Source organism: Danio aesculapii, chromosome 4 (assembly GCF_903798145.1).
Source record: "Danio aesculapii chromosome 4, fDanAes4.1, whole genome shotgun sequence".
In the NCBI taxonomy this organism is placed as follows: domain Eukaryota; kingdom Metazoa; phylum Chordata; class Actinopteri; order Cypriniformes; family Danionidae; genus Danio; species Danio aesculapii.
Window position 1 is genome coordinate 22,445,435 of NC_079438.1, and position 27,107 is coordinate 22,472,541.

Consider the following 27,107-nt stretch of genomic DNA (forward strand, 5'->3'; position numbering starts at 1 on the left):
GAGGATTTGTTGCATATCTACTGATACACTGTTGAACATCTAGAACCTAAATTGGTAACACTTATCTTACCGAAAGTTTAATAAATGTTTACATGCTGTAGACATTGTATTGATTGCCTAAGAACATTTAAAGACAATCTACAGATACTATCCAGATGAAAGTAAACAGATAAGAACTTGAAAAGTAACTTACGGTCAGCAGACTATCTAAAGGGGGACCATCAAAATAAAGTGTTACCCGGTTCCTTTTCGTTGGCATTTTGTTGAAGGCATACAAAAAATCCATGACAAATGATTGCCGAAATGGCCCAGTGGCCAAGGGATAAGGCATCAACTTGGGCTTGGGATTGTTGGTTCAAATCCCATCTAGGTTGTCTTTTAAGGTCTCACTTCAATTTGGGAGCATTGTTTGGTGGATGAAACACGGTAGCTGTGAAAACCTTCTTGAGATGTGTTTGCATGTCATTAACTTCCTGCATTGCCATGCATATTACCTCTTATGACTAAAAGGGTAACGAGACACCTAACGCGAAAGGCCATTTCGAATCCTGCATGGTGCCTACAGAGAGGAGACTGTGTAAAAAGACAAAATGGTGCTTACATATAAAGCTGGTGGGTTGTTCAAGATCCGTAAACAAATCTAACAACCGAATCATTGCCGCTCCTTTTTTTGTCTGTATAGTTGTACATGTTAGACTGATTTAGATAAGAAGTCCACTAAATGTTCATTAAGTAAAGTCACAGCAAAAGCTGCTACAATTAACATAGAAACACCATGGATAGCACAGCACCGCTGCTTTTTCTATGACTGTCGTAGGGCTCGTCCAGGATTTGAACCCGGGACCTCTCGCACCCAAAGCGAGAATCATACCCCTAGACCAACGAGCCCAGTAGAAGCAGTCTGCAGTGCCACAAAAAATTCTGTGAGACCGATCCAATCTACTCTTTGTTCATGTTGTTTTTGTTACGTGTGTCAGCAACTCCCTGGAGGCATATTACAGTTCACAGTAAGTATAAAACAGTCCAGTGGCCTAATGGATAAGGCACCAGCCTTCGAAGCTGGGGATTGTGGGTTTAAAGTACCAACTGGGTTGTCTTTGATGCAGTTCCTTTTAAGTTGACTGTGCAAGACAATCCAGTATTACCTTTAAAAAGCTAGGTTCATACCCTTAGGTCAAAAAGACATGACAATGGAAAACTCCTCAGAGAAGCTGTTTTGTCATTAGGTGTACACATCAGATCGTCTAAATGCAATATGGCATAGGGATCCTAAGAACTGTTTTGTGAGTAACAAGAACTTCCTGAGCCATACATCAGATATGACAAAGGTTAATGTTGACCCAGTGGCCTAATGGATAAGGCATCAGCCTTCGAAGCTGGGGATTGTGGGTTCAAGTCCCATCTGGGTTGTCTTTGTTGGGTTACATTTAAGTTGTGTGAAACAATTCCGACTGGTCTTCTCAAAACTTAGGCGTAATGATCTGAGGACAATAGTTAGCTTCGAATTCTCAGACTTGCTGCACACTTCAAATAAGATTCATCCAATCTTGCTTGAATCTCACTGTCACGTTACAAACCTAAATGGTTCCGCTAAGCTTTGGTAATGGAGATCTTGACTTCAAGTACCCCGTGGCTTTCAAGCAATGCTTGTGCCACTTTTTACAACCTCAGGCCATTTATGCCCCAACTGTGCTGCGTTCAATGTTGCCCACATTCAGCAGAAAAAGTCAAAGACTACCACCATGCGTAGTCGTGGCCGAGAGGTTAAGGCGATGGACTTGAAATCCATCAGTGGCATGGCACAGCTCTGAAAGCCGTTTCCTGGAGGACGACTGCATCTGTTTTTTTTAAGAGGACGCAGGTCTGTGCTGTGATGAGAAAGTGTTGTCAGCCGGCAAGGGGCTTGCAGAGGGCCAACTCCGCAAACAGGTGCTTCTGCAGACAGGAGCCCGGATAGCTCAGTCGGAAGAGCATCAGACTTTTAATCTGAGGGTCCAGGGTTCAAGTCCCTGTTCGGGCGAAGACCTGTCTGTTTGTCAGAGACCTCGTTGTTCTTTTCATATCACTTGGTGGCTGTCCATTGTCGTGTGGCCTGCGAGAGCACGTTGCTCTGAATTCAGATCATCAGCTTGTGTGGAAACAGTGCCCATGAAGTTAGCTGAGTTTGTTAGATTAGAGAGCTATGCTATCCCTGCTTCCCAGAGATTGTATGGAAAAGTTGCGCTAGTGCACCTTCCTCTACCCCTGTTGACCCTGTGCTTGGTTGCCACCTCAGCAGGAGAGAGAAAGCAGACGTCTGTAGTCGTGGCCGAGTGGTTAAGGCGATGGACTAGAAATCCATTGGGGTTTCCCCGCGCAGGTTCGAATCCTGCCGACTACTTTGTTTTGCACGTCCACTTATGTTGTTGTTCTCTTTTCTTTCAAGCCTCCTATACGTAATTGGAATCCTCCTCTGCAACTCACAAACAAGCCCCTGTCACTTAGTGACCAGGCAGCTGTGGGTGAGCGACAGTGGTTTGCCGCGACCGTACAGTCATCCGTACTCTGTGTTGTGGCCAGAGAAATCCCAGTTTGAATCACAGTCACAAACCAGTGTCCCTTAGTGTCCAGGCAGCTGCAAAGCTTATCTGTGAGCGAGCGGTGTGCCGTGATCGTATAGTGGTCAGTACTCTGTGTTGTGGCCGCAGCAACCCCGGTTCGAATCTGGGTCACGGCAGCGTGTTCCTGTTAACTGCGAGCAATGCTTGTGCCGCTTTTTACAACCTCAGGCCATTTATGCCCCAACTGTGCTGCGTTCAATGTTGCCCACATTCAGCAGAAAAAGTCAACGAGCTGCCACCATGCGTAGTCGTGGCTGAGAGGTTAAGGCGATGGACTTAAAATCCATTGTGGTCTCCCCGCGCAGGTTCGAACCCTACCGACTACGGAACAGCCATCGGCTTTTGCTTTTTCTCTCTGTGAGAGGAACTGTGGCTTTTGCAACGTTTGGTTGCGGGCCTGCGTGTTTAATCCCATATTGAATAATTTAAGTCCAGCAACTAGTCGCAATTTAGCTTTTTTTGTAGTCCCTACACTCTGATGTTGCCTAGAGAAACGTTCAATAAATCGACAGCAACATCTTGTACGGCTCATCAAGATTGGGATTTGATAGTTTTTTTCCAAGTCGCCCAGTCCTTTTTGGCTGTCCCTTTGTGGCACATTTTCCCCACTCCATCTGCTTCTGGAGAGTTGCTTTATGCACAGCTCTTTTCAAGACTGATGCTAGCACAGTTCTAAAAGGCCCAGGCGAAATGTGCTTTTGGCCATGCTTTTGGACCATGGCTTTGGTAACACCTAATGACTTCAAGGTCTTTCACGGTCCAGCTCAGCAGTGGCATGGCACAGCTCTGAAACGCCGTTTCCTGGAGGACGACTGCATCTGTTTTTTTAAGAGGACGCAGGTCTGTGCTGTGATGTGAAAGTGTTGTCAGCCGGCAAGAGGCTTGCAGAGGGCCAACTCCGCAAACAGGTGCTTCTGCAGACAGGAGAGCATCAGACAGTAGAGCATTTAGCTCAGTCAGTAGAGCATCAGACTTTTAATCTGAGGGTCCAGGGTTCAAGTCCCTGTTCGGGCGAAGGCCTGTCTGTTTGTCAGAGACCTCGTTGTTCTTTTCATATCACTTGGTGGCTGTCCATTGTGGTGTGGCCTGCGAGAGCACGTTGCTCTGAATTCAGATCATCAGCTTGTGTGGAAAGAGTGCCCATGAAGTTAGCTGAGTTTGTTGGATTAGAGAGCTATGCTGTCCCTGCTTCCCAGAGATTGTACGGAAAAGTTGCACTAGAGCTAGTGCACCTTCCTCTACCCCTGTTGACCCTGTGCTTGGTTGCCACCTCAGCAGGAGAGAGACAGCAGACGTCAGTATTTGTGGCCGAGTGGTTAAGGCGATGGACTAGAAATCCATTGGGGTTTCCCCGCGCAGGTTTGAATCCTGCCGACTACGTTGTTTGGCACGTCCACTTGTGTTGTTGTTCTCTTTTCTTTCAAGCCTCCTATACGTAATTGCAATCCTCCTCTGCAACTCACAAACAAGCCCCTGTCACTTAGTGACCAGGCAGCTCTGGGTGAGCGACAGTGGTTTGCCGCGACCGTACTGTCATCCGTACTCTGTGTTGTGGCCAGAGAAATCCCAGTTTGAATCACGGTCACAAACCAGTGTCCCTTAGTGTCCAGGCAGCTGCAAAGCTTATCGGTGAGCGAGCGGTGTGCCGTGATCGTATAGTGGTCAGTACTCTGTGTTGTGGCCGCAGCAACCCCGGTTCGAATCCGGGTCACGGCAGCGTGTTCCTGTTAACTGCGAGCAATGCTTGTGCCGCTTTTTACAACCTCAGGCCATTTATGCCCCAACTGTGCTGCGTTCAATGTTGCCCACATTCAGCAGAAAAAGTCAACGAGCTGCCACCATGCGTAGTCGTGGCCGAGAGGTTAAGGCGATGGACTTGAAATCCATTGGGGTCTCCCCGTGCAGGTTTGAACCCTGCCGACTACGGAACAGCTAGCTGCTTTTGCTTTTTCTCTCTGTGAGAGGAACTGTGGCTTTTGCGACGTTTGGTTGCGGGCCTGCGTGTTTAATCCCATATTGAATAATTCAAGTCCAGCGACTAGTCGCAATTTAGCTTTTTTTGTAGTCCCTACACTCTGATGTTGCCTAGAGAAACGTTCAATAAATCGAGAGCAACATCTTGTACGGCTCATCAAGATTGGGATTTGATAGTTTTTTTCCAAGTCGCCCAGTCCTTTTTGGCTGTCCCTTTGTGGCACATTTTCCCCACTCCATCTGCTTCTAGAGAGTTGCTTTATGCACAGCTCTTTTCAAGACTGATGCTAGCACAGTTCTAAAAGGCCCAGGCGAAATGTGCTTTTGGCCATGCTTTTGGACCATGGCTTTGGTAACACCTAATGACCCATTTATGGTCTTTCACGGTGCAGCTCAGCAGTGGCATGGCACAGCTCTGAAACGCCGTTTCCTGGAGGACGCCTGCATCTGTTTTTTTTAAGAGGACGCAGGTCTGTGCTGTGATGAGAAAGTGTTGTTAGCCGGCAAGGGGCTTGCAGAGGTCCAACTCCGCAAACAGGTGCTTCAGCAGACAGGAGCCCGGATAGCTCAGTCGGTAGAGCATCAGACTTTTAATCTGAGGGTCCAGGGTTCAAGTCCCTGTTCGGGCGAAGGCCTGTCTATTTGTCAGAGACCTCGTTGTTCTTTTCATATCACTTGGTGGCTGTCCATTGTGGTGTGGCCTGCGAGAGCACGTTGCTCTGAATTCAGATCATCAGCTTGTGTGGAAAGAGTGCCCATGAAGTTAGCTGAGTTTGTTGGATTAGAGAGCTATGCTGTCCCTGCTTCCCAGAGATTGTACGGAAAAGTTGCACTAGAGCTAGTGCACCTTCCTCTACCCCTGTTGACCCTGTGCTTGGTTGCCACCTCAGCAGGAGAGAGAAAGCAGACGTCAGTAGTCGTGGCCGAGTGGTTAAGGCGATGGACTAGAAATCAATTGGGGTTTCCCCGCGCAGGTTCGAATCCTGCCGACTACGTTGTTTGGCACGTCCGCTTATGTTGTTGTTCTCTTTTCTTTCAAGCCTCCTATACGTAATTGGAATCCTCCTCTGCAACTCACAAACAAGCCCCTGTCACTTAGTGACCAGGCAGCTCTGGGTGAGCGACAGTGGTTTGCCGCGACCGTACAGTCATCCGTACTCTGTGTTGTGGCCAGAGAAATCCCAGTTTGAATCACGTTCACAAACCAGTGTCCCTTAGTGTCCAGGCAGCTGCAAAGCTTATCGGTGAGCGAGCGGTGTGCCGTGATCGTATAGTGGTCAGTACTCTGTGTTGTGGCCGCAGCAACCCCGGTTCGAATCCGGGTCACGGCAGCGTGTTCCTGTTAACTGCGAGCAATGCTTGTGCCGCTTTTTACAACCTCAGGCCATTTATGCCCCAACTGTGCTGCGTTCAATGTTGCCCACATTCAGCAGAAAAAGTCAACGAGCTGCCACCATTCGTAGTCGTGGCCGAGAGGTTAAGGCGATGGACTTGAAATCCATTGGGGTCTCCCCGTGCAGGTTTGAACCCTGCCGACTGTGGAACAGCCATCGGCTTTTGCTTTTTCTCTCTGTGAGAGGAACTGTGGCTTTTGCGACGTTTGGTTGCGGGCCTGCGTGTTTAATCCCATATTGAATAATTCAAGTCCAGCGACTAGTCGCAATTTAGCTTTTTTTGTAGTCCCTACACTCTGATGTTGCCTAGAGAAACGTTCAATAAATCGACAGCAACATCTTGTACGGCTCATCAAGATTGGGATTTGATAGTTTTTTTCCAAGTCGCCCAGTCCTTTTTGGCTGTCCCTTTGTGGCACATTTTCCCCACTCCATCTGCTTCTGGAGAGTTGCTTTATGCACAGCTCTTTTCAAGACTGATGCTAGCACAGTTCCAAAAGGCCCAGGCGAAATGTGCTTTTGGCCATGCTTTTGGACCATGGCTTTGGTAACACCTAATGACTTCAAGGTCTTTCACGGTGCAGCTCAGCAGTGGCATGGCACAGCTCTGAAACGCCGTTTCCTGGAGGACGCCTGCATCTGTTTTTTTTAAGAGGACGCAGGTCTGTGCTGTGATGAGAAAGTGTTGTTAGCCGGCAAGGGGCTTTCAGAGGTCCAACTCCGCAAACAGGTGCTTCAGCAGACAGGAGCCCGGATAGCTCAGACGGTAGAGCATCAGACTTTTAATCTGAGGGTCCAGGGTTCAAGTCCCTGTTCGGGCGAAGGGCTGTCTATTTGTCAGAGACCTCGTTGTTCTTTTCATATCACTTGGTGGCTGTCCATTGTGGTGTGGCCTGCGAGACCACGTTGCTCTGAATTCAGATCATCAGCTTGTGTGGAAAGAGTGCCCATGAAGTTAGCTGAGTTTGTTGGATTAGAGAGCTATGCTGTCCCTGCTTCCCAGAGATTGTACGGAAAAGTTGCACTAGAGCTAGTGCACCTTCCTCTACCCCTGTTGACCCTGTGCTTGGTTGCCACCTCAGCAGGAGAGAGAACGCAGACGTCAGTAGTCGTGGCTGAGTGGTTAAGGCGATGGACTAGAAATCCATTGGGGTTTCCCTGCGCAGGTTCGAATCCTGCCGACTACGTTGTTTGGCACGTCCACTTATGTTGTTGTTCTATTTTCTTTCAAGCCTCCTATACGTAATTGGAATCCTCCTCTGCAACTCACAAACAAGCCCCTGTCACTTAGTGACCAGGCAGCTCTGGGTGAGCGACAGTGGTTTGCCGCGACCGTACAGTCATCCGTACTCTGTGTTGTGGCCAGAGAAATCCCAGTTTGAATCACGGTCACAAACCAGTGTCCCTTAGTGTCCAGGCAGCTGCAAAGCTTATCAGTGAGCGAGCGGTGTGCCGTGATCGTATAGTGGTCAGTACTCTGTGTTGTGGCCGCAGCAACCCCGGTTCGAATCCGGGTCACGGCAGCGTGTTCCTGTTAACTGCGAGCAATGCTTGTGCCGCTTTTTACAACCTCAGGCCATTTATGCCCCAACTGTGCTGCGTTCAATGTTGCCCACATTCAGCAGAAAAAGTCAACGAGCTGCCACCATGCGTAGTCGTGGCCGAGAGGTTAAGGCGATGGACTTGAAATCCATTGGGGTCTCCCCGCGCAGGTTTGAACCCTGCCGACTACGGAACAGCCAGCTGCTTTTGCTTTTTCTCTCTGTGAGAGGAACTGTGGCTTTTGCGACGTTTGGTTGCGGGCCTGCGTGTTTAATCCCATATTGAATAATTCAAGTCCAGCCACTAGTCGCAATTTAGCTTTTTTTGTAGTCCCTACACTCTGATGTTGCCTAGAGAAACGTTCAATAAATCAAGAGCAACATCTTGTACGGCTCATCAAGATTGGGATTTGATAGTTTTTTTCCAAGTCGCCCAGTCCTTTTTGGCTGTCCCTTTGTGGCACATTTTCCCCACTCCATCTGCTTCTGGAGAGTTGCTTTATGCACAGCTCTTTTCAAGACTGATGCTAGCACAGTTCTAAAAGGCCCAGGCGAAATGTGCTTTTGGCCATGCTTTTGGACCATGGCTTTGGTAACACCTAATGACTTCAAGGTCTTTCACGGTGCAGCTCAGCAGTGGCATGGCACAGCTCTGAAACGCCGTTTCCTGGAGGACGCCTGCATCTGTTTTTTTTAAGAGGACGCAGGTCTGTGCTGTGATGAGAAAGTGTTGTTAGCCGGCAAGGGGCTTGCAGAGGTCCAACTCCGCAAACAGGTGCTTCAGCAGACAGGAGCCCGGATAGCTCAGTCGGTAGAGCATCAGACTTTTAATCTGAGGGTCCAGGGTTCAAGTCCCTGTTCGGGCGAAGGCCTGTCTATTTGTCAGAGACCTCGTTGTTCTTTTCATATCACTTGGTGGCTGTCCATTGTGGTGTGGCCTGCGAGAGCACGTTGCTCTGAATTCAGATCATCAGCTTGTGTGGAAAGAGTGCCCATGAAGTTAGCTGAGTTTGTTGGATTAGAGAGCTATGCTGTCCCTGCTTCCCAGAGATTGTACGGAAAAGTTGCACTAGAGCTAGTGCACCTTCCTCTACCCCTGTTGACCCTGTGCTTGGTTGCCACCTCAGCAGGAGAGAGAAAGCAGACGTCAGTAGTCGTGGCCGAGTGGTTAAGGCGATGGATTAGAAATCCATTGGGGTTTCCCCGCGCAGGTTCGAATCCTGCCGACTACGTTGTTTGGCACGTCCGCTTATGTTGTTGTTCTCTTTTCTTTCAAGCCTCCTATACGTAATTGGAATCCTCCTCTGCAACTCACAAACAAGCCCCTGTCACTTAGTGACCAGGCAGCTCTGGGTGAGCGACAGTGGTTTGCCGCGACCGTACAGTCATCCGTACTCTGTGTTGTGGCCAGAGAAATCCCAGTTTGAATCACGTTCACAAACCAGTGTCCCTTAGTGTCCAGGCAGCTGCAAAGCTTATCGGTGAGCGAGCGGTGTGCCGTGATCGTATAGTGGTCAGTACTCTGTGTTGTGGCCGCAGCAACCCCGGTTCGAATCCGGGTCACGGCAGCGTGTTCCTGTTAACTGCGAGCAATGCTTGTGCCGCTTTTTACAACCTCAGGCCATTTATGCCCCAACTGTGCTGCGTTCAATGTTGCCCACATTCAGCAGAAAAAGTCAACGAGCTGCCACCATTCGTAGTCGTGGCCGAGAGGTTAAGGCGATGGACTTGAAATCCATTGGGGTCTCCCCGCGCAGGTTTGAACCCTGCCGACTAGGGAACAGCCATCGGCTTTTGCTTTTTCTCTCTGTGAGAGGAACTGTGGCTTTTGCGACGTTTGGTTGCGGGCCTGCGTGTTTAATCCCATATTGAATAATTCAAGTCCAGCGACTAGTCGCAATTTAGCTTTTTTTGTAGTCCCTACACTCTGATGTTGCCTAGAGAAACGTTCAATAAATCGACAGCAACATCTTGTACGGCTCATCAAGATTGGGATTTGATAGTTTTTTTCCAAGTCGCCCAGTCCTTTTTGGCTGTCCCTTTGTGGCACATTTTCCCCACTCCATCTGCTTCTGGAGAGTTGCTTTATGCACAGCTCTTTTCAAGACTGATGCTAGCACAGTTCCAAAAGGCCCAGGCGAAATGTGCTTTTGGCCATGCTTTTGGACCATGGCTTTGGTAACACCTAATGACTTCAAGGTCTTTCACGGTGCAGCTCAGCAGTGGCATGGCACAGCTCTGAAACGCCGTTTCCTGGAGGACGCCTGCATCTGTTTTTTTTAAGAGGACGCAGGTCTGTGCTGTGATGAGAAAGTGTTGTTAGCCGGCAAGGGGCTTTCAGAGGTCCAACTCCGCAAACAGGTGCTTCAGCAGACAGGAGCCCGGATAGCTCAGACGGTAGAGCATCAGACTTTTAATCTGAGGGTCCAGGGTTCAAGTCCCTGTTCGGGCGAAGGGCTGTCTATTTGTCAGAGACCTCGTTGTTCTTTTCATATCACTTTGTGGCTGTCCATTGTGGTGTGGCCTGCGAGACCACGTTGCTCTGAATTCAGATCATCAGCTTGTGTGGAAAGAGTGCCCATGAAGTTAGCTGAGTTTGTTGGATTAGAGAGCTATGCTGTCCCTGCTTCCCAGAGATTGTACGGAAAAGTTGCACTAGAGCTAGTGCACCTTCCTCTACCCCTGTTGACGCTGTGCTTGGTTGCCACCTCAGCAGGAGAGAGAACGCAGACGTCAGTAGTCGTGGCCGAGTGGTTAAGGCGATGGACTAGAAATCCATTGGGCTTTCCCCGCGCAGGTTCGAATCCTGCCGACTACGTTGTTTGGCACGTCCGCTTATGTTGTTGTTCTCTTTTCTTTCAAGCCTCCTATACGTAATTGGAACCCTCCTCTGCAACTCACAAACAAGCCCCTGTCACTTAGTGACCAGGCAGCTCTGGGTGAGCGACAGTGGTTTGCCGCGACCGTACAGTCATCCGTACTCTGTGTTGTGGCCAGAGAAATCCCAGTTTGAATCACGGTCACAAACCAGTGTCCCTTATTGTCCAGGCAGCTGCAAAGCTTATCGGTGAGCGAGCGGTGTGCCGTGATCGTATAGTGGTTAGTACTCTGTGTTGTGGCCGCAGCAACCCCGGTTCAAATCCGGGTCACGGCAGCGTGTTCCTGTTAACTGCGAGCAATGCTTGTGCCGCTTTTTACAACCTCAGGCCATTTATGCCCCAACTGTGCTGCGTTCAATGTTGCCCACATTCAGCAGAAAAAGTCAACGAGCTGCCACCATGCGTAGTCGTGGCCGAGACGTTAAGGCGATGGACTTGAAATCTATTGGGGTCTCCCCGCGCAAGTTCGAACCCTGCCGACTACGGAACAGCCAGCTGCTTTTGCTTTTTCTCTCTGTGAGAGGAACTGTGGCTTTTGCGACGTTTGGTTGCGGGCCTGCGTGTTTAATCCCATATTGAATAATTCAAGTCCAGCGACTAGTCGCAATTTAGCTTTTTTTGTAGTCCCTACACTCTGATGTTGCCTAGAGAAACGTTCAATAAATCGACAGCAACATCTTGTACGGCTCATCAAGATTGGGATTTGATAGTTTTTTTCCAAGTCGCCCAGTCCTTTTTGGCTGTCCCTTTGTGGCACATTTTCCCCACTCCATCTGCTTCTGGAGAGTTGCTTTATGCACAGCTCTTTTCAAGACTGATGCTAGCACAGTTCTAAAAGGCCCAGGCGAAATGTGCTTTTGGCCATGCTTTTGGACCATGGCTTTGGTAACATCTAATGACTTCAGGGTCTTTCACGGTGCAGCTCAGCAGTGGCATGGCACAGCTCTGAAACGCCGTTTCCTGGAGGACGCCTGCATCTGTTTTTTTTAAGAGGATGCAGGTCTGTGCTGTGATGAGAAAGTGTTGTTAGCCGGCAAGGGGCTTGCAGAGGTCCAACTCCGCAAACAGGTGCTTCAGCCGACAGGAGCCCGGATAGTTCAGTTGGTAGAGCATCAGACTTTTAATCTGAGGGTCCAGGGTTCAAGTCCCTGTTCGGGTGAAGGCTTGTCTATTTGTCAGAGACCTCGTTGTTCTTTTCATATCACTTGGTGGCTGTCCATTGTGGTGTGGCCTGCGAGAGCACAGTGCTATGATCAGATCATCAGCTTGTGTGGAAAGAGTGCCCATGAAGTTAGCTGAGCTTGTTGGATTAGAGAGCTATGCTGTCCCTGCTTCCCAGAGATTGTACGGAAAAGTTGCGCTAGTGCACCTTCCTCTACCCCTGTTGACCCTGTGCTTGGTTGCCACCTCAGCAGGAGAGAGAAAGCAGACGTCTGTAGTCGTGGCCGAGTGGTTAAGGCGATGGACTAGAAATCCATTGGGGTTTCCCCGCGCAGGTTTGAATCCTGCCGACTACGTTGTTTTGCACGTCCACTTATGTTGTTGTTCTCTTTTCTTTCAAGCCTCCTATACGTAATTGGAATCCTCCTCTGCAACTCACAAACAAGCCCCTGTCACTTAGTGACCAGGCAGCTGTGGGTGAGCGACAGTGGTTTGCCGCGACCGTACAGTCATCCGTACTCTGTGTTGTGGCCAGAGAAATCCCAGTTTGAATCACGGTCACAAACCAGTGTCCCTTAGTGTCCAGGCAGCTGCAAAGCTTATCTGTGAGCGAGCGGTGTGCCGTGATCGTATAGTGGTCAGTACTCTGTGTTGTGGCCGCAGCAACCCCGGTTCGAATCCGGGTCACGGCAGCGTGTTCCTGTTAACTGCGAGCAATGCTTGTGCCGCTTTTTACAACCTCAGGCCATTTATGCCCCAACTGTGCTGCGTTCAATGTTGCCCACATTCAGCAGAAAAAGTCAACGAGCTGCCACCATGCGTAGTCGTGGCTGAGAGGTTAAGGCGATGGACTTAAAATCCATTGTGGTCTTCCCGCGCAGGTTCGAACCCTACCGACTACGGAACAGCCATCGGCTTTTGCTTTTTCTCTCTGTGAGAGGAACTGTGGCTTTTGCGACGTTTGGTTGCGGGCCTGCGTGTTTAATCCCATATTGAATAATTCAAGTCCAGCGACTAGTCGCAATTTAGCTTTTTTTGTAGTCCCTACACTCTGATGTTGCCTAGAGAAACGTTCAATAAATCGAGAGCAACATCTTGTACGGCTCATCAAGATTGGGATTTGATAGTTTTTTTCCAAGTCGCCCAGTCCTTTTTGGCTGTCCCTTTGTGGCACATTTTCCCCACTCCATCTGCTTCTGGAGAGTTGCTTTATGCACAGCTCTTTTCAAGACTGATGCTAGCACAGTTCTAAAAGGCCCAGGCGAAATGTGCTTTTGGCCATGCTTTTGGACCATGGCTTTGGTAACACCTAATGACTTCAAGGTCTTTCACGGTCCAGCTCAGCAGTGGCATGGCACAGCTCTGAAACGCCGTTTCCTGGAGGACGACTGCATCTGTTTTTTTAAGAGGACGCAGGTCTGTGCTGTGATGTGAAAGTGTTGTCAGCCGGCAAGAGGCTTGCAGAGGGCCAACTCCGCAAACAGGTGCTTCTGCAGACAGGAGCACAAGTAGCTCAGTCAGTAGAGCATCAGACTTTTAATCTGAGGGTCCAGGGTTCAAGTTCCTGTTCGGGCGAAGGCCTGTCTGTTTGTCAGAGACCTCGTTGTTCTTTTCATATCACTTGGTTTCTGTCCATTGTGGTGTGGCCTGCGAGAGCACGTTGCTCTGAATTCAGATCATCAGCTTGTGTGGAGAGAGTGCCCATGAAGTTATCTGAGTGTGTTAGATTAGAGAGCTATGCTGTCCCTGCTTCCCAGAGATTGTACGGAAAAGTTGCACTAGAGCTAGTGCACCTTCCTCTACCCCTGTTGACCCTGTGCTTGGTTGCCACCTCAGCAAGAGAGAGAAGGCTGAGGTCTGTAATCGAGGCCGAGTGGTTAAGGTGATGGACTAGAAATCCATTGGGGTTTCCCCGCGCAGGTTCGAATCCTGCCGACTACGTTGTTTGGCACGTCCACTTATGTTGTTGTTCTTTTTTCTTTCAAGCCTCCTATACGTAATTGCAATCTTCCTCTGCACGGCTCATCAAGATTGGGATTTGATAGTTTTTTTTCCAAGTCGCCCAGTCGCCCAGGTGAAATGTGCTTTTGGCCATGCTTTTGGACCATGGCTTTGGTAACACCTAATGACTTCAAGGTCAGCACGACTGCATCTGTTTTTTTTAAGAGGACGCAGGTCTGTGCTGTGATGAGAAAGTATTGTTGGGGGGTAAGGGAAATCTTGACTAATAATGGTCTCTTATTAGGTGAATGATGATGAAATGCAAACAAGAAAATAGCTGCAGTGATTTTAAGTTAATGAGAGTGGCCTTGTTTGGAATTTGAAACTCAAGACCAGTCACACCCTACGCCAGAACCATACCCCAGGACCAATGAGACACGAATGTGGATGATTACACAAAGAAAATGTTTGACCATTAGTTGCACACATCTTTTTTGATGGAATGCAAACTGGCATCGAGATCCTAAAGTGCAGTTTTCCATGCATTGGCATCTTGTTGAAGGCATACAAAAGATCCATGACAAATGATTGACGAAATGGCCCAGTGGCCTAATGGATAAGGCATCAACCTCCGGGACTTGGGATTGTTGGTTCAATACCCATCTGGGTTGTCTTTGAAAGTCTCACTTCAATTTGGGAGCAATGTTTGGTGGATGAAACACGGTAGCTGTGAAAACCTTCTTGAGATGTGTGTGCATGTCATTAACTTTCTGCATTGCCATGCATATTACCTATTATGACTAAAAGGGTAAAGAGATACCTAACGCGAAAGGCCATTTTGAATCCTGCATGGTGCCTACAGAGAAGAGACTTTGTACAAAGACAAAAATGGTGCTTACATATAAAGCTGGTGGGTTGTTCAAGATCCATAAACAAATCTAACAACCGAATCATTGCCGCTCCTTTTGTTGTCTGTATAATTGTACATGTTAGACTGATTTAGATCAGAAGTCCACTAACTGTTCATTCACTAAAGTCACAGCAAAAGCTGCTACAATTAACATAGAAACACCATGGATAGCACAGCACCGCTGCTTTTTCTATGACTGTCGCAGGGATCGTCCGGGATTTGAACCCAGGACCTCTCACACTCAAAGCGAGAATCATACCCCTAACCCAACGAGCCCTGAAGAAGCAGTCTGCAGTGCCACAAAAAATTCTGTCAGACCAATCCAATCTACTCTTTGTTCATGTTGTTTTTGTTATGTGTGTCAGCAACTCCCTGGAGGCATATTACAGTTCACAGTAAGTATGAAACAGTCCAGTGGCCTAATGGATAAGGCACCAGCCTTCGAAGCTGGGGATTGTGGGTTTAAAGTACCAACTGGGTTGTCTTTGATGCAGTTCCTTTTAAGCTGACTGTGCAAGACAATCCAGTGTTACCTTTAAAAAGCTAGGTTCATACCCTTAGGTCAAAAAGACATGACAATGGAAAACTCCTCAGAGAAGCTGTTTTGTCATTAGGTGTACACATCAGATCGTCTGAATGCAATATGGCATAGGGATCCTAAAGTACTGTTTTCTGAGTAACAAGAACTTCCTGAGCCATACATCAGATACGACAAAGGCTAGTATTGGCTTAATGGATAAGGCATCAGCCTTTAAAGCTGGGGATTGTTGGTTCAAGTCCCATCTGGGTTATCTTTGTTGGGTTACATTTAAGTTGTGTGAAACAATTCCGACTGGTCCTCTCAAAACTTAGGTGTGATGATCTGAGGACAATAGTTAGCTTTGAATTCTCAGACTTGCTGCACACTGGCATCGAGATCCTAAAGTGCAGTTTTCCATGCGTTGGCATCTTATTGAAGGCATACAAAAGATCCATGTCAAATGATTGGCCTAAGGGATAAGACATCAGCCTCCGGGGCTTGGGATTGTGGATTCAAGTCCCATCTGACAAAAATGATGCTTACATATAAAGCTGGTGGGTTGTTCAAGATCCATAAACAAATCTAACAACCGAATCATTGCCACTCCTTTTTTTGTCTGTATAATTGTACATGTTAGACTGATTTAGATCAGAAGTCCACTAACTGTTCATTCACTAAAGTCACAGCAAAAGCTGCTACAATTAACATAGAAACACCATAAATAGCACAGCTCCGCCTCTTTTTCTATGACAGGCGTTTTTAAAATGTATTTCTATTACAGAAACAACGCCCTTATCACCTCAAATGTTTACCTGTTTTTTTTTTTTTTTGTTTTTTTTTCTTCCTGTTTCTGCTCCGGGGCACCAGCAGCAGAAAAGACACCAGCAGCAGAGCTGTGACACGGGAAGTTTATTCACTGCCAAAATAAGGAATTCAAAAAGCTTACAGCACCTGGTATTCCCAGGCGGTCTCCCATCCAAGTACTAACCAGGCCCAACCCTGCTTTGCTTCCGAGTTCAGATGAGATCAGGCATTGCCTTTTTTTTTTTTTATTAAAATAATTTTAATTACAATTCCACACGGTAAAGCACAATACAGTACACATTAAAATATCATTTGGAATCAAAACATTAAAACTGTGGTAAATTCCAGTTCATTTCTTTAAAAACTTGACATGCTTTGTCCGTCAAAATTTTGTGCAGTTCTCCTAATGTTTTCTCGTTTTTATAATATATATACAGTTTTTCCACATATCCTTCCATTTTCCTCCTTAAAATTGTCCATACATCCTTCACAATTTTCTCCTTTTTTTGCCACAATTCTTCTTTCCCACATTGCATTCTTCACCAGCATGATACATAGGTTGACAATTTTCTTATTTTCATTTTTCTTATTCCATCCCAACATCAATACTCTGCTCCGTTCTGTTTTATTTTCATTCCAGTCTCCAAGTAGTCCTTTAATTAAAACTTTACAATCTTTTAAAAAACTTTACAATTCTTGACAATATAAAAACATGTGTAAAAAACCCTCTTCTTCTTTTTGACATACTTTACATATTCCACTTTGTTCCATCCCTATCTTGTTTAAAATGACATCTGAAAAGATTGCCTTGTGCCTTATTAAAAATTCTAGACATTCGACTTTTGTTTCTACATACCTTCCTTTCATGTTCCCCCATATTTCATTTGCTTTTACATTGTATTTTTCCATCCAGTATTTGTTTGCTGTTGGTTCTTTAAAAACTTTCTCTCTAAAAAAACAATAAATATTCTTCACAGTACACTCTTTAAAATCGTGTATTTTTTCTCCTAGTTTCACACACACTTCATTTGTTTCTTTTTCTTTTTCAAAATTATCTATGCTTCGTATCCATTCTTTCGGAATTGCCTGTTTAATTATGTCAAGATTTTTCTCAATTTCCCTTCTGTTGTATTCCTCTTTCGCCTCCTCCATTGTGTCTATAACATATTGTTCGGTTAAAAAGCCTTCTTTAAATTCATATAAAATGTCTCTTACTTTTAAAATCCCAACTTCTATCCATTTCTTAAAAAATAAAACCTTCCCTTGACTTAAAATGTTGTTGTTCAAGAAAAGAGGTTGGTTTAAAATGTTTTCCCTTCCATGTGGATTATATTGCACTATAGTTAAAAAGTTCCCCCACGCGCTTAAAATTTCTCTATAAAATTCAGGTAAGTTTTCTGTCATCCAAGCTTTTGTTTTCATCCATAAAATCCCATCCCCCATGTTAAAATGACCAAATTTGTTTAAAAAATATTTCATTGATTTTTTCCACTCTGCTTTGTTTTCTTTTTCTAGATACTTCTTTATTCTTTTCACTCTTAAACTATTTTTCCTTTGTTCTACATCTATTAAACCCAACCCACCCTTGTCTGTTTCCCCTACAACTGTATTAAAAGCAATCCTTGGTGGCTTACCTCCCCATAAAAAAATCAGTAAAACATTTTTTCAACCTCTTTTCTATCCACATTGGCATTTCTAAAACATATAAAACATGCCACAACTTAGACTCCATTAAAACATTTATAATCAAAACTTTCCCTTTTAATGTCAGTGTTCTTAGTTTCCAGTAATTTAACCTCCTTTCTATATCTGATAAAAAACCCTCCCACATCTTATCTCTAGCTGTTCTGGCATCTTTCCCCATTAAAACTCCTAAAATCTTTATTTCTTCTACTTCTTTAAAATGAGTGCATTCTGTTAAATCTGTCTCCTTTCCAAACTTCATATAAACCGTTTTGTCTCCATTTACTTTACGTCCCGATCCTTTACAAAGTTGTTGTACTATTATCATTGCTTCTTTCACACTCTCTTTTCCTTTTACTATTAATGTAGTGTCATCTGCATATTGAAACATTTTATTTACTTTATTTTCTTCAATTTCGATTCCTTTTATTTTTTCTTCTTCACTGATAGCTAGGCCCAGGGATTCTGCCACAAGTGAATATAAGAGTGCTGACAGAGGACATCCTTGCCTTATCGATCTTGTTATTTTAAAACATTCTGTTAAAAAGCCATTACATTTAATTTGTGTTAAAATACCCTTATATAAAATCCTTATCCATTTTCTAAAAACTTCTCCAAAACCAAACTTTTTAAGTGCTTCAAATAAAAACTGGTGTTCAACTCTGTCAAAAGCTTTTCGAAATCCAAACTTATTATATATCCTTCCTCTTTTTTGTCCTTCATATATTCTATGATGTCTTTTATGCTCATTGTCATGTCTGCTATGTCTCTTCCTTTTATCGCGTAGGCCTGTGTTGTTTGAATTATTTTTGGCATCACTTCTTTTAATCGATTTGCTAAAATTTTAGTTAAAATCTTCAAATCTGTGTTTAACATTGTGATTGGTTTGTAATTTTTTAACAAAGTCTTTTCTCCTTTTTTGTGTATTAATTTCATTAATCCCATTCCCATTCTTTCATTTAATTCTTCTTTTTGCAGTATTTCTTTAAAAATTTCAGTTAAAATTGGTATTAAAATTTCTTTAAAACATACGTAAAATTCACTATTTAACCCATCTATTCCTGGACTTTTCCTTTTGTTCAAGCTTTCTATTGCTTTTCTTATTTCTTCTTCTCTTATTTCTTGGTCACATTCTCTTTTGTCCTCTTCATCTATTTTTGTTTTTATCTGTTTTAATAATTTTTCCATTTGTAATTCATCAACTCCTTGTGTTTTAAATACCTCCTCATAGTATGTTTTTATTTCTTTTAAAATGTCTTCATTACTTCATTACTACACAAAGCTGACGTAAGGAAATTCGCTCTAAACCCTCCAGGTGATTTCCCACTGCGGACGCGCCATCGAATAAAAGAAAACTGTGACTTGATAGGGCTTCTGAAGGATTGCAATGATTAGTACTACACAGAACCGGCAAAGCTGACGTAAGGAAATTCGCTCTAAACCCTCCAGGTGCAACCAGCTTTGCAATAAAAGCCAGTGTGAAAGGCATGAAAACAGAAGTGGACATTGCGGGCATCGATCCAGCTACCTCTCTCATGCATGCTAAGCGACCGGTCTACCATTTAAGCTAATTCCCCTTTTCACAATCAAAATTGAACATTTTAGACGTGGTCGAAAAAGAAAAAATAAGATCACATCTGTTCTGTGGTGGCTTCTTTGCCCTGCCTGCCATTTAGTCGTCAAATTGCCTGGAATGGCGTGCTTTTCTTTTGAAGGCCCTACCTAGTAATGCTCCAGTAAATGTGTGAGGAGCCCTGCATGCTGAATGACGAGTTACTCAGAAATCAATGCACATTGGCCTTGCCTTGGATGGACCTTCTGCTACTTCCCTGCAAGGCCAGTCTTTTAATTCATCATCTTCATCTCGGGCAGCAGCTCTACACCATCTTGAGGTTCCATAATGTAATGGATAGCACTCTGCATCCAGCGATCTAAATTCAAATCTAGATGGGACCTGTTTTTTTTTTTTTTTGCCAGCACCGCACAAAAAAGGTAAAATAGCATTCTATTCCCTTGAAGGCCAGAGAATAACAGTTACTATGGGTTTTCTAGGACCCTCAAGTCCAGCTGCTTCACCCTCAAGTCCACCTGCTTCCATTTGACCAAAACGCTATCTTTCTCCCAGGTGGTCACATCGCTTCTGGTGATGATTCCTATGGGCTAATCGACAGCACTCTGCTATATATTTAGTGCTTTGATTTCCCACTGCGGACGCGCCATCGAATAAAAAAAAACTGTGACTTGATAGGGCTTCTGAAGGATTGCAATGATTAGTACTACACAGAACCGGCAAAGCTGACGTAAGGAAATTCGCTCTAAACCCTCCAGGTGCAACCAGCTTTGCAATAAAAGCCACTGTGAAAGGCATGAAAACACAAGTGGAGAATGCGGGCATCGATCCCGCTACTTCTCGCATGCTAAGCGACCGGTCTACCATTTAAGCTAATTCCCCTTTTCACAATCAAAATTGAACATTTTAGACGTGGTCGACAAAGAAAAAATAAGATCACATCTGTTCTGTGGTGGCTTCCTTGCCCTGCCTGCCATTTAGTCGTCAAATTGCCTAGAATGGCGTGCTTTTCTTTTGAAGGCCCTACCTAGTCCTGCTCCAGTAAATGTGTGAGGAGCCCTGCATGCCGAATGACAAGTTACTCAGAAATCAATGCACATTGGCCTTGCCTTGGATGGACCTTCTGCTACTTTCCTGCAAGTCCATTTTTTTAATTCATCATCTTCATGTCGGCCAGCAGCTCTATGTCATCTAAAGGTTCCATGGTGTAATAGTTAGCACTCTGGACTCTGAATCCAGTGATCCGAGTTCAAATCTCGGTGGGACCTGTTTTTATTTTGCCAGCACCGCACAAAAAAGTTAAAACAGCATCCTGTTCCCTTGAAGGCCAAAGAATGACACTAACTCTGGGTTTTCCAGCAAACTGGTAAGAAAACGGCCGCTTAGCTCAGTTGGTTAGAGCGTGGTGCTAATAACGCCAAGGTCGCGGGTTCGATACCCGTACTGGCCAAATTTTTACTCTCTTATGCCTCAGATGCACTTAAGGGCTCAGCTTGGTCTCACAGACATCCCTGCTGCAGGAAAGCTGTGTCATGGCAGCCAAAATAGCTCAGTTGGGAGAGCGTTAGACTGAAGATCTAAAGGTCCCTGGTTCGATCCTGGGTTTCGGCAAAGCAATGTTGTTGTTCTGTTTTGGGCACAGGGTCAGTTGAATGAAAGTCACCCAAAAAGCCTAGCCGCTTCACCCTTAAGTCCACCTGCTTCCATTTGACCAAAACGCTATCTTTCTCCCAGGTGGTCACATCGCTTCTGGTGATGATTCCTATGGCCTAATCGACAGCACTCTGCTATATATTTAGTGCTTTGATTTCCCACTGCGGACGCGCCATCGAATAAAAGAAAACTGTGACTAGATAGGGCTTCTGAAGGATTGCAATGATTAGTACTATACAGAACCGGCAAAGCTGACGTAAGGAAATTCGCTCTAAACCCTCCAGGTGCAACCAGCTTTGCAATAAAAGCCAGTGTGAAAGGCATGAAAACAGAAGTGGATAATGCGGACATCGATCCAGCTACCTCTCTCATGCATGCTAAGCGACCGTTCTACCATTTAAGCTAATTCCCCTTTTCACAATCAAAATTGAACATTTTACACGTGGTCGAAAAAGAAAAAAGAAGATCACATCTGTTCTGTGGTGGCTTCTTTGCCCTGCCTGCCATTTAGTCGTCAAATTGCCTGGAATGGCGTGCTTTTCTTTTGAAGGCCCTACCTAGTAATGCTCCAGTAAATGTGTGAGGAGCCCTGCATGCCGAATGACGAGTTACTCAGAAATCAATGCACATTGGCCTTGCCTTGGATGGACCTTCTGCTACTTTCCTGCAAGGCCAGTCTTTTAATTCATCATCTTCATCTCGGGCAGCAGCTCTACACCATCTTGAGGTTCCATAATGTAATGGATAGCACTCTGCATCCAGCGATCTAAATTCAAATCTAGATGGGACCTGTTTTTTTTTTTTTTTTGCCAGCACCGCACAAAAAAGGTAAAATAGCATTCTATTCCCTTGAAGGCTAGAGAATAACAGTTACTATGGGTTTTCTAGGACCCACAAGTCCAGCTGCTTCACCCTCAAGTCCACCTGCTTCCATTTGACCAAAACGCTATCTTTCTCCCAGGTGGTCACATCGCTTCTGGTGATGATTCCTATGGGCTAATCGACAGCACTCTGCTATATATTTAGTGCTTTGATTTCCCACTGCGGACGCGCCATCGAATAAAAAAAAACTGTGACTTGATAGGGCTTCTGAAGGATTGCAATGATTAGTACTACACAGAACCAGCAAAGCTGACGTAAGGAAATTCGCTCTAAACCCTCCAGGTGCAACCAGCTTTGCAATAAAAGCCACTGTGAAAGGCATGAAAACACAAGTGGAGAATGCGGGCATCGATGCCGCTATTTCTCGCATGCTAAGCGACCGGTCTACCATTTAAGCTAATTCCCCTTTTCACAATCAAAATTGAACATTTTAGACGTGGTCGAAAAAGAAAAAATAAGATCACATCTGTTCTGTGGTGGCTTCTTTGCCCTGCCTGCCATTTAGTCGTCAAATTGCCTAGAATGGCGTGCTTTTCTTTTGAAGGCCCTACCTAGTCCTGCTCCAGTAAATGTGTGAGGAGCCCTGCATGCCGAATGACGAGTTACTCAGAAATCAATGCACATTGGCCTTGCCTTGGATGGACCTTCTGCTACTTCCCTGCAAGGCCATTTTTTTAATTCATCATCTTCATGTCGGCCAGCAGCTCTATGTCATCTAAAGGTTCCATGGTGTAATAGTTAGCACTCTGGACTCTGAATCCAGTCATCCGAGTTCAAATCTCGGTGGGACCTGTTTTTATTTTGCCAGCACCGCACAAAAAAAGTTAAAATAGCATCCTGTTCCCTTGAAGGCCAAAGAATGACACTAACTCTGGGTTTTCCAGCAAACTAGTAAGAAAACGGCCGGTTAGCTCAGTTGGTTAGAGCGTGGTGCTAATAACGCCAAGGTCGCGGGTTCGATACCCGTACTAGCCAAATTTTTACTCTCTTATGCCTCAGATGCACTTAAGGGCTCAGCTTGGTCTCACAGACATCCCTGCTGCAGGAAAGCTGTGTCATGGCAGCCAAAATAGCTCAGTTGGGAGAGCGTTAGACTGAAGATCTAAAGGTCCCTGGTTTGATCCGGGGTTTCGGCAAAGCAATGTTGTTGTTCTGTTTTGGGCACAGGGTCAGTTGAATGAAAGTCACCCAAAAAGCCTAGCCGCTTCACCCTTAAGTCCACCTGCTTCCATTTGACCAAAACGCTATCTTTCTCCCAGGTGGTCACATCGCTTCTGGTGATGATTCCTATGGCCAGAAGTGGATAATGCGGGCATCGATCCAGATACCTCTCTCATGCATGCTAAGCGACCGTTCTACCATTTAAGCTTATTCCCCTTTTCACAATCAAAATTGAACATTTTAGACGTGGTCGAAAAAGAAAAAATAAGATCACATCTGTTTTGTAGTGGCTTCTTTGCCCTGCCTGCCATTTAGTCGTCAAATTGCCTAGAATGGCGTGCTTTTCTTTTGAAGGCCCTACCTAGTAATGCTCCAGTAAATGTGTGAGGAGCCCTGCATGCCGAATGACGAGTTACTCAGAAATCAATGCACATTGGCCTTGCCTTGGATGGACCTTCTGCTACTTTCCTGCAAGGCCAGTTTTTTAATTCATCATCTTCATCTCGGGCAGCAGCTCTACACCATCTTGAGGTTCCATAATGTAATGGATAGCACTCTGCATCCAGCGATCTAAATTCAAATCTAGATGGGACCTGTTTTTTTTTTGCCAGCACCGCACAAAAAAGCTAAAATAGCATTCTATTCCCTTGAAGGCCAGAGAATAACAGTTACTATGGGTTTTCTAGGACCCTCAAGTCCAGCTGCTTCACCCTCAAGTCCACCTGCTTCCATTTGATCAAAACGCTATCTTTCTCCCAGGTGGTCACATTTTTTTTTCTTTTATTATACTGTTCAAAATTCATGCAATTCACTTATTTATACAGATTACACTTAAGACAAAACATTAAAAAGGTCCATTTTACATCATAGCTTCACAACAATGTGTTTGTTTCTGCTTCACTCCTGATAATATATTCTAAATTCTCCAGTTTTGATTGTACAAATTTGTCATCTATATTATCCCATATGTTGTCTTCATTTACATCTTTAAACAGCCGTATCCAGTACTGATTTGCACCAGGTTTCTTAAAAACCCCATCTCTAAAAAACCCATAAATCATTTTCACTGTACAATCTTTAAAATCCCACCATTTCTCTCCAAATCTTACACTCACATCTTTACTTGGTTTATTTTCTTCCATATTTTCTATTCTTGTTAACCATTCTGCAGGTATGGCATTTTTAATTATGTCGTATTCCTTTATTAAGTCTTGTCTATTAAAATCCTCCTTCGCTTCATCCATCACATCAATAACATACTGCACCGGTATAAATCCTTCCTTAAATTCATATAAAATATCCCTTACTCTTGTTATTCCCACCTCCCACCATTTCCTAAAAAACACCACTTTCTCTTGATTAAGTATGTCACTGTTTAAGAATAAAGGCTGATTTAAAATGTTCTCGCGTCCTTGTATATTAAAATGTACACAAGTTAAAAATTTCCCCCATGCTCCAATCAATTCTTTATTAAAATCTGGTAGACCCTCTCACTCTTAAGCTGTTTTTTCTTTGCTCCACGTCTATTAAACCTAGTCCCCCTTTGCCCACTTCTCCAATCAAGGTTGCGTAAGCTATTCTTGTAGGCTTTCCTTCCCATAAAAAATCTAAAAAACATTTTTTCAGCCTTTTTTCCATCCACAGTGGCATTGATGACACATATAAAATATTCCATAATTTAGAAACCATTAAAACATTCAAAATTAAAACCCTCCCCTTCAAAGTTAAGGACATTAACTTCCAAAACCTCAGCCTTCTTTCAATCCCTCCTAACATTTCCTCCCACATAGTTACCTCTGCTTTCTTTTCATCCCTCCCAACTACAATGCCTAAAATTTTTATTTCATCCATTTCCTTGAATGTAAAATGTCCAGATAAAGCCTCAGTTCCTCCAAATCTCAAATATACTGTTTTATCTTCGTTTATTTTAGCTCCTGAACCCTTGCAAAAATGTTGTACCGTTTCCATTGCTTGCTTTACACTTGCCAGATCTTGTAGTATTAATGTGGTATCGTCAGCATATTGAAATATTTTATTCACTCCCCCCTCTACCTCTATTACTTTTATTCGTTCCTCGTGCTTCACAGCTAATCCCAGTGGTTCTGCAACTAAAGCATATAAAAGTGCAGATAACGGGCAGCCCTGTCTGATTGATCTTGTTATTTTAAAACAGTCCGTTAAAAAACCATTGCATTTTATCCTGGTTATAGCTCCTCTATATAAAATCTGAACCCACTTTATAAAATTTTCCCCAAAACCAAAACTCTTTAGCACTCCAAATAAAAAGTCATGCTCGACTCTATCAAAAGCTTTCTCGAAGTCCAGACTAATTAAAAAAACATCTTTCTTCTTATCATTTATATATCTTATTGTGTCTTTAATACTCATAGTTGTGTCAGCAATGTCCCGTACTTTTATACTATATGCTTGGTTTGTTTTTATTATGCTTTGCATCACTTCCTTTAGTCTGTTAGCTAAAACTTTTGCTAAAATCTTCAAATCAGTATTGAGCATTGTTATAGGTCTATAATTTTTTAAATCTACTTTATCCCCCTTTCCTTTGTATATCACCTTCATTAAGCCCATCCCCATTCTTTTATTTACAGCTTCAATCAACGCATGACAAACAGAACACCTTAAAGATGTTCTCTGATGAAGAGGTGGACCTGGACCTGTCACTCGAGGAAACCATAGAAACCAGACTAAAATCCTTGGAAAGCTTCGCGATCGACCAGATATCCAGTTTACAGCAGGACACCAGGGTCCTGCAGGAGGCAGCAGAGAAAGTAATGGAAGGAGACATGGCTGTCTTGAAGGCAGAGGTGGCCTCTTTGAAAACGCTGGTTGCGGACCAAGGCCAACAGCTGCAGGAACTAAGGGACAGGCTGGAAAGGAACAGTGAGCCTGAAGTCCAAGAGATGCCTGCAACTTCAATGGACGACAACGCGCTGAAAAGAAAGCGAGATGAAGAAGAGCTTGACAGCCTTTTAAAACCGTTTTGGCCCGAGAAAGCGGATCCTGATGGCAGAATGACACCGAGACAGCAAGCGTTTTTTCAATTCATGTTGAATGACCTAATCATTACAGACCTCAGTAACCTGGAGAGTGACGCATCGCTGATGAAGTCGGAAGGAGTTAGACGGGCTGTATGGACAGAGGACTGTGTGTCAGATGACTACCTGAAACAAAAAATTAAGCAGTACGTTAAAGAAAGCCACACCAAAATATTACTAAAAAGAGAACGGGAAAGACTAAAGAATTTGGTGGGAAAAAGAAAAGTTTAAAGGTTGACCTGTTTGGTGTATTTGCTGTGATAAGGGGGGGGGGGGGTGTTGATGTGTTTTGGGGGTTCTGCATGGGGGTTTTGAGTGTTCTTTTATACATGTAAAATAGTTCCGAGTGAGAAAAAACAAGCTGAAAGTGCACTTGTAGAGATGTAACTCAATAAACATTTAGAATTGAGACTGTCGCTGTTACCGGACGGTAGCTTCGCTGCGTTTGTTTGGAGTTTAGATTCGCAATTTACATTTTATTTTTCACAAAATACCTTCTCATTCACTAAATATTTATCTCTCCTACTTGGGGTGAACAATCCCTTAACACACTTATACAAACAAATCTACTTTTAAACGTTCTGTCTTCCAAGCATCCGCCTGGTGTTTGTAGCTTTAGCCTGCTAGCACCTGCTTTAGCCTGCTAGCACCGCTGGAGAAGCATCGATAGAGGCGCTGGAGCTGGAAGCAATGGAGTCCCAGATTCGCTCGCTGGAGACGAAGCGAGAGGGCATCAGGGCTCTGCTCTTAACCCGTACTCGCTCGTCTGAGGTAAGTGTTCGATACAACGACAATCCTCCTGCCTCCTCAACCCGTGTGCTTCTCTGTCCAGGCCCAGCGCACCGAGGACGCGGTTCACTCAGGCGTCGTTCATGCCGACACCCGGCTACCACGGCCCCTGGGTGCAGCCGCGTAAGGTGCTTACCAGGTCCCGGGGCACAACGTCTCCTCCTCCGGTGTTCGAGATCCCCACGGAGAACCGCTTCGCCCCTCTCCGCGAGACGGGTCGCGATGTGGCCATCATTGGCGACTCAATCGTGCGTCACGTCCGCTCCGCTTCCTCCAAAGGTAACAAAGTATGCACTTTCTGCTTCCCTGGAGCCCGAGTTAAGAATATTTCTGCACAGATACCTACTATCCTGAGCGCTGCCGAGAGCCTCGGTGCCGTCGTCCTCCACGTGGGGACGAACGACACCGGGCTCCGGCAGACGGAGATCCTGAAGAAGGACTTCAGGAGCCTGAACGAGACGGTTCGACGCACCTCGCCCCGCCACGCAGATCATCGATTCTGGACCGCTTTCTACCTACCGCCAAGGAAATGAAAGTTTCAGTAGACTTTTTGCTCTGAATGAATGGCTATTAACATGGTGTGAAGAACAGA

General features: G+C 44.9%; 30 non-coding genes and 1 pseudogene across 30 annotated transcripts; 30 read left to right on the forward strand and 1 right to left on the reverse strand.

Moving 5' to 3' along the window:
- Positions 1 to 27,107, forward strand: part of LOC130222303 (zinc finger protein 208-like) — a 758,572-nt pseudogene that overhangs the window by 63,972 nt on the left and 667,493 nt on the right.
- trnap-ugg (transfer RNA proline (anticodon UGG)) lies at positions 817 to 888 on the reverse strand. Its single transcript has one exon. It is a non-coding gene; the product is annotated as a tRNA-Pro (tRNA).
- Positions 1,338 to 1,410, forward strand: trnar-ucg (transfer RNA arginine (anticodon UCG)). Its single transcript has one exon. It is a non-coding gene; the product is annotated as a tRNA-Arg (tRNA).
- trnak-uuu (transfer RNA lysine (anticodon UUU)) lies at positions 1,948 to 2,020 on the forward strand. The gene has a single exon. It is a non-coding gene; the product is annotated as a tRNA-Lys (tRNA).
- On the forward strand, positions 2,299 to 2,380 carry trnas-aga (transfer RNA serine (anticodon AGA)). The gene has a single exon. It is a non-coding gene; the product is annotated as a tRNA-Ser (tRNA).
- trnal-uaa (transfer RNA leucine (anticodon UAA)) lies at positions 2,845 to 2,926 on the forward strand. Its single transcript has one exon. It is a non-coding gene; the product is annotated as a tRNA-Leu (tRNA).
- Positions 4,245 to 4,316, forward strand: trnah-gug (transfer RNA histidin (anticodon GUG)). Its single transcript has one exon. It is a non-coding gene; the product is annotated as a tRNA-His (tRNA).
- On the forward strand, positions 4,445 to 4,526 carry trnas-uga (transfer RNA serine (anticodon UGA)). The gene has a single exon. It is a non-coding gene; the product is annotated as a tRNA-Ser (tRNA).
- trnak-uuu (transfer RNA lysine (anticodon UUU)) lies at positions 5,131 to 5,203 on the forward strand. Its single transcript has one exon. It is a non-coding gene; the product is annotated as a tRNA-Lys (tRNA).
- Positions 5,488 to 5,569, forward strand: trnas-aga (transfer RNA serine (anticodon AGA)). The gene has a single exon. It is a non-coding gene; the product is annotated as a tRNA-Ser (tRNA).
- trnah-gug (transfer RNA histidin (anticodon GUG)) lies at positions 5,834 to 5,905 on the forward strand. The gene has a single exon. It is a non-coding gene; the product is annotated as a tRNA-His (tRNA).
- On the forward strand, positions 6,717 to 6,789 carry trnak-uuu (transfer RNA lysine (anticodon UUU)). The gene has a single exon. It is a non-coding gene; the product is annotated as a tRNA-Lys (tRNA).
- Positions 7,074 to 7,155, forward strand: trnas-aga (transfer RNA serine (anticodon AGA)). The gene has a single exon. It is a non-coding gene; the product is annotated as a tRNA-Ser (tRNA).
- trnah-gug (transfer RNA histidin (anticodon GUG)) lies at positions 7,420 to 7,491 on the forward strand. The gene has a single exon. It is a non-coding gene; the product is annotated as a tRNA-His (tRNA).
- On the forward strand, positions 7,620 to 7,701 carry trnas-uga (transfer RNA serine (anticodon UGA)). Its single transcript has one exon. It is a non-coding gene; the product is annotated as a tRNA-Ser (tRNA).
- Positions 8,303 to 8,375, forward strand: trnak-uuu (transfer RNA lysine (anticodon UUU)). The gene has a single exon. It is a non-coding gene; the product is annotated as a tRNA-Lys (tRNA).
- trnas-aga (transfer RNA serine (anticodon AGA)) lies at positions 8,660 to 8,741 on the forward strand. Its single transcript has one exon. It is a non-coding gene; the product is annotated as a tRNA-Ser (tRNA).
- trnah-gug (transfer RNA histidin (anticodon GUG)) lies at positions 9,006 to 9,077 on the forward strand. The gene has a single exon. It is a non-coding gene; the product is annotated as a tRNA-His (tRNA).
- trnas-uga (transfer RNA serine (anticodon UGA)) lies at positions 9,206 to 9,292 on the forward strand. The gene has a single exon. It is a non-coding gene; the product is annotated as a tRNA-Ser (tRNA).
- trnak-uuu (transfer RNA lysine (anticodon UUU)) lies at positions 9,889 to 9,961 on the forward strand. Its single transcript has one exon. It is a non-coding gene; the product is annotated as a tRNA-Lys (tRNA).
- On the forward strand, positions 10,246 to 10,327 carry trnas-aga (transfer RNA serine (anticodon AGA)). Its single transcript has one exon. It is a non-coding gene; the product is annotated as a tRNA-Ser (tRNA).
- On the forward strand, positions 10,592 to 10,663 carry trnah-gug (transfer RNA histidin (anticodon GUG)). The gene has a single exon. It is a non-coding gene; the product is annotated as a tRNA-His (tRNA).
- On the forward strand, positions 11,475 to 11,547 carry trnak-uuu (transfer RNA lysine (anticodon UUU)). The gene has a single exon. It is a non-coding gene; the product is annotated as a tRNA-Lys (tRNA).
- trnas-aga (transfer RNA serine (anticodon AGA)) lies at positions 11,824 to 11,905 on the forward strand. Its single transcript has one exon. It is a non-coding gene; the product is annotated as a tRNA-Ser (tRNA).
- trnah-gug (transfer RNA histidin (anticodon GUG)) lies at positions 12,170 to 12,241 on the forward strand. The gene has a single exon. It is a non-coding gene; the product is annotated as a tRNA-His (tRNA).
- trnal-uaa (transfer RNA leucine (anticodon UAA)) lies at positions 12,370 to 12,451 on the forward strand. Its single transcript has one exon. It is a non-coding gene; the product is annotated as a tRNA-Leu (tRNA).
- On the forward strand, positions 20,174 to 20,245 carry trnaq-cug (transfer RNA glutamine (anticodon CUG)). The gene has a single exon. It is a non-coding gene; the product is annotated as a tRNA-Gln (tRNA).
- Positions 20,354 to 20,427, forward strand: trnai-aau (transfer RNA isoleucine (anticodon AAU)). The gene has a single exon. It is a non-coding gene; the product is annotated as a tRNA-Ile (tRNA).
- Positions 20,516 to 20,588, forward strand: trnaf-gaa (transfer RNA phenylalanine (anticodon GAA)). The gene has a single exon. It is a non-coding gene; the product is annotated as a tRNA-Phe (tRNA).
- Positions 22,233 to 22,304, forward strand: trnaq-cug (transfer RNA glutamine (anticodon CUG)). Its single transcript has one exon. It is a non-coding gene; the product is annotated as a tRNA-Gln (tRNA).
- trnai-aau (transfer RNA isoleucine (anticodon AAU)) lies at positions 22,414 to 22,487 on the forward strand. Its single transcript has one exon. It is a non-coding gene; the product is annotated as a tRNA-Ile (tRNA).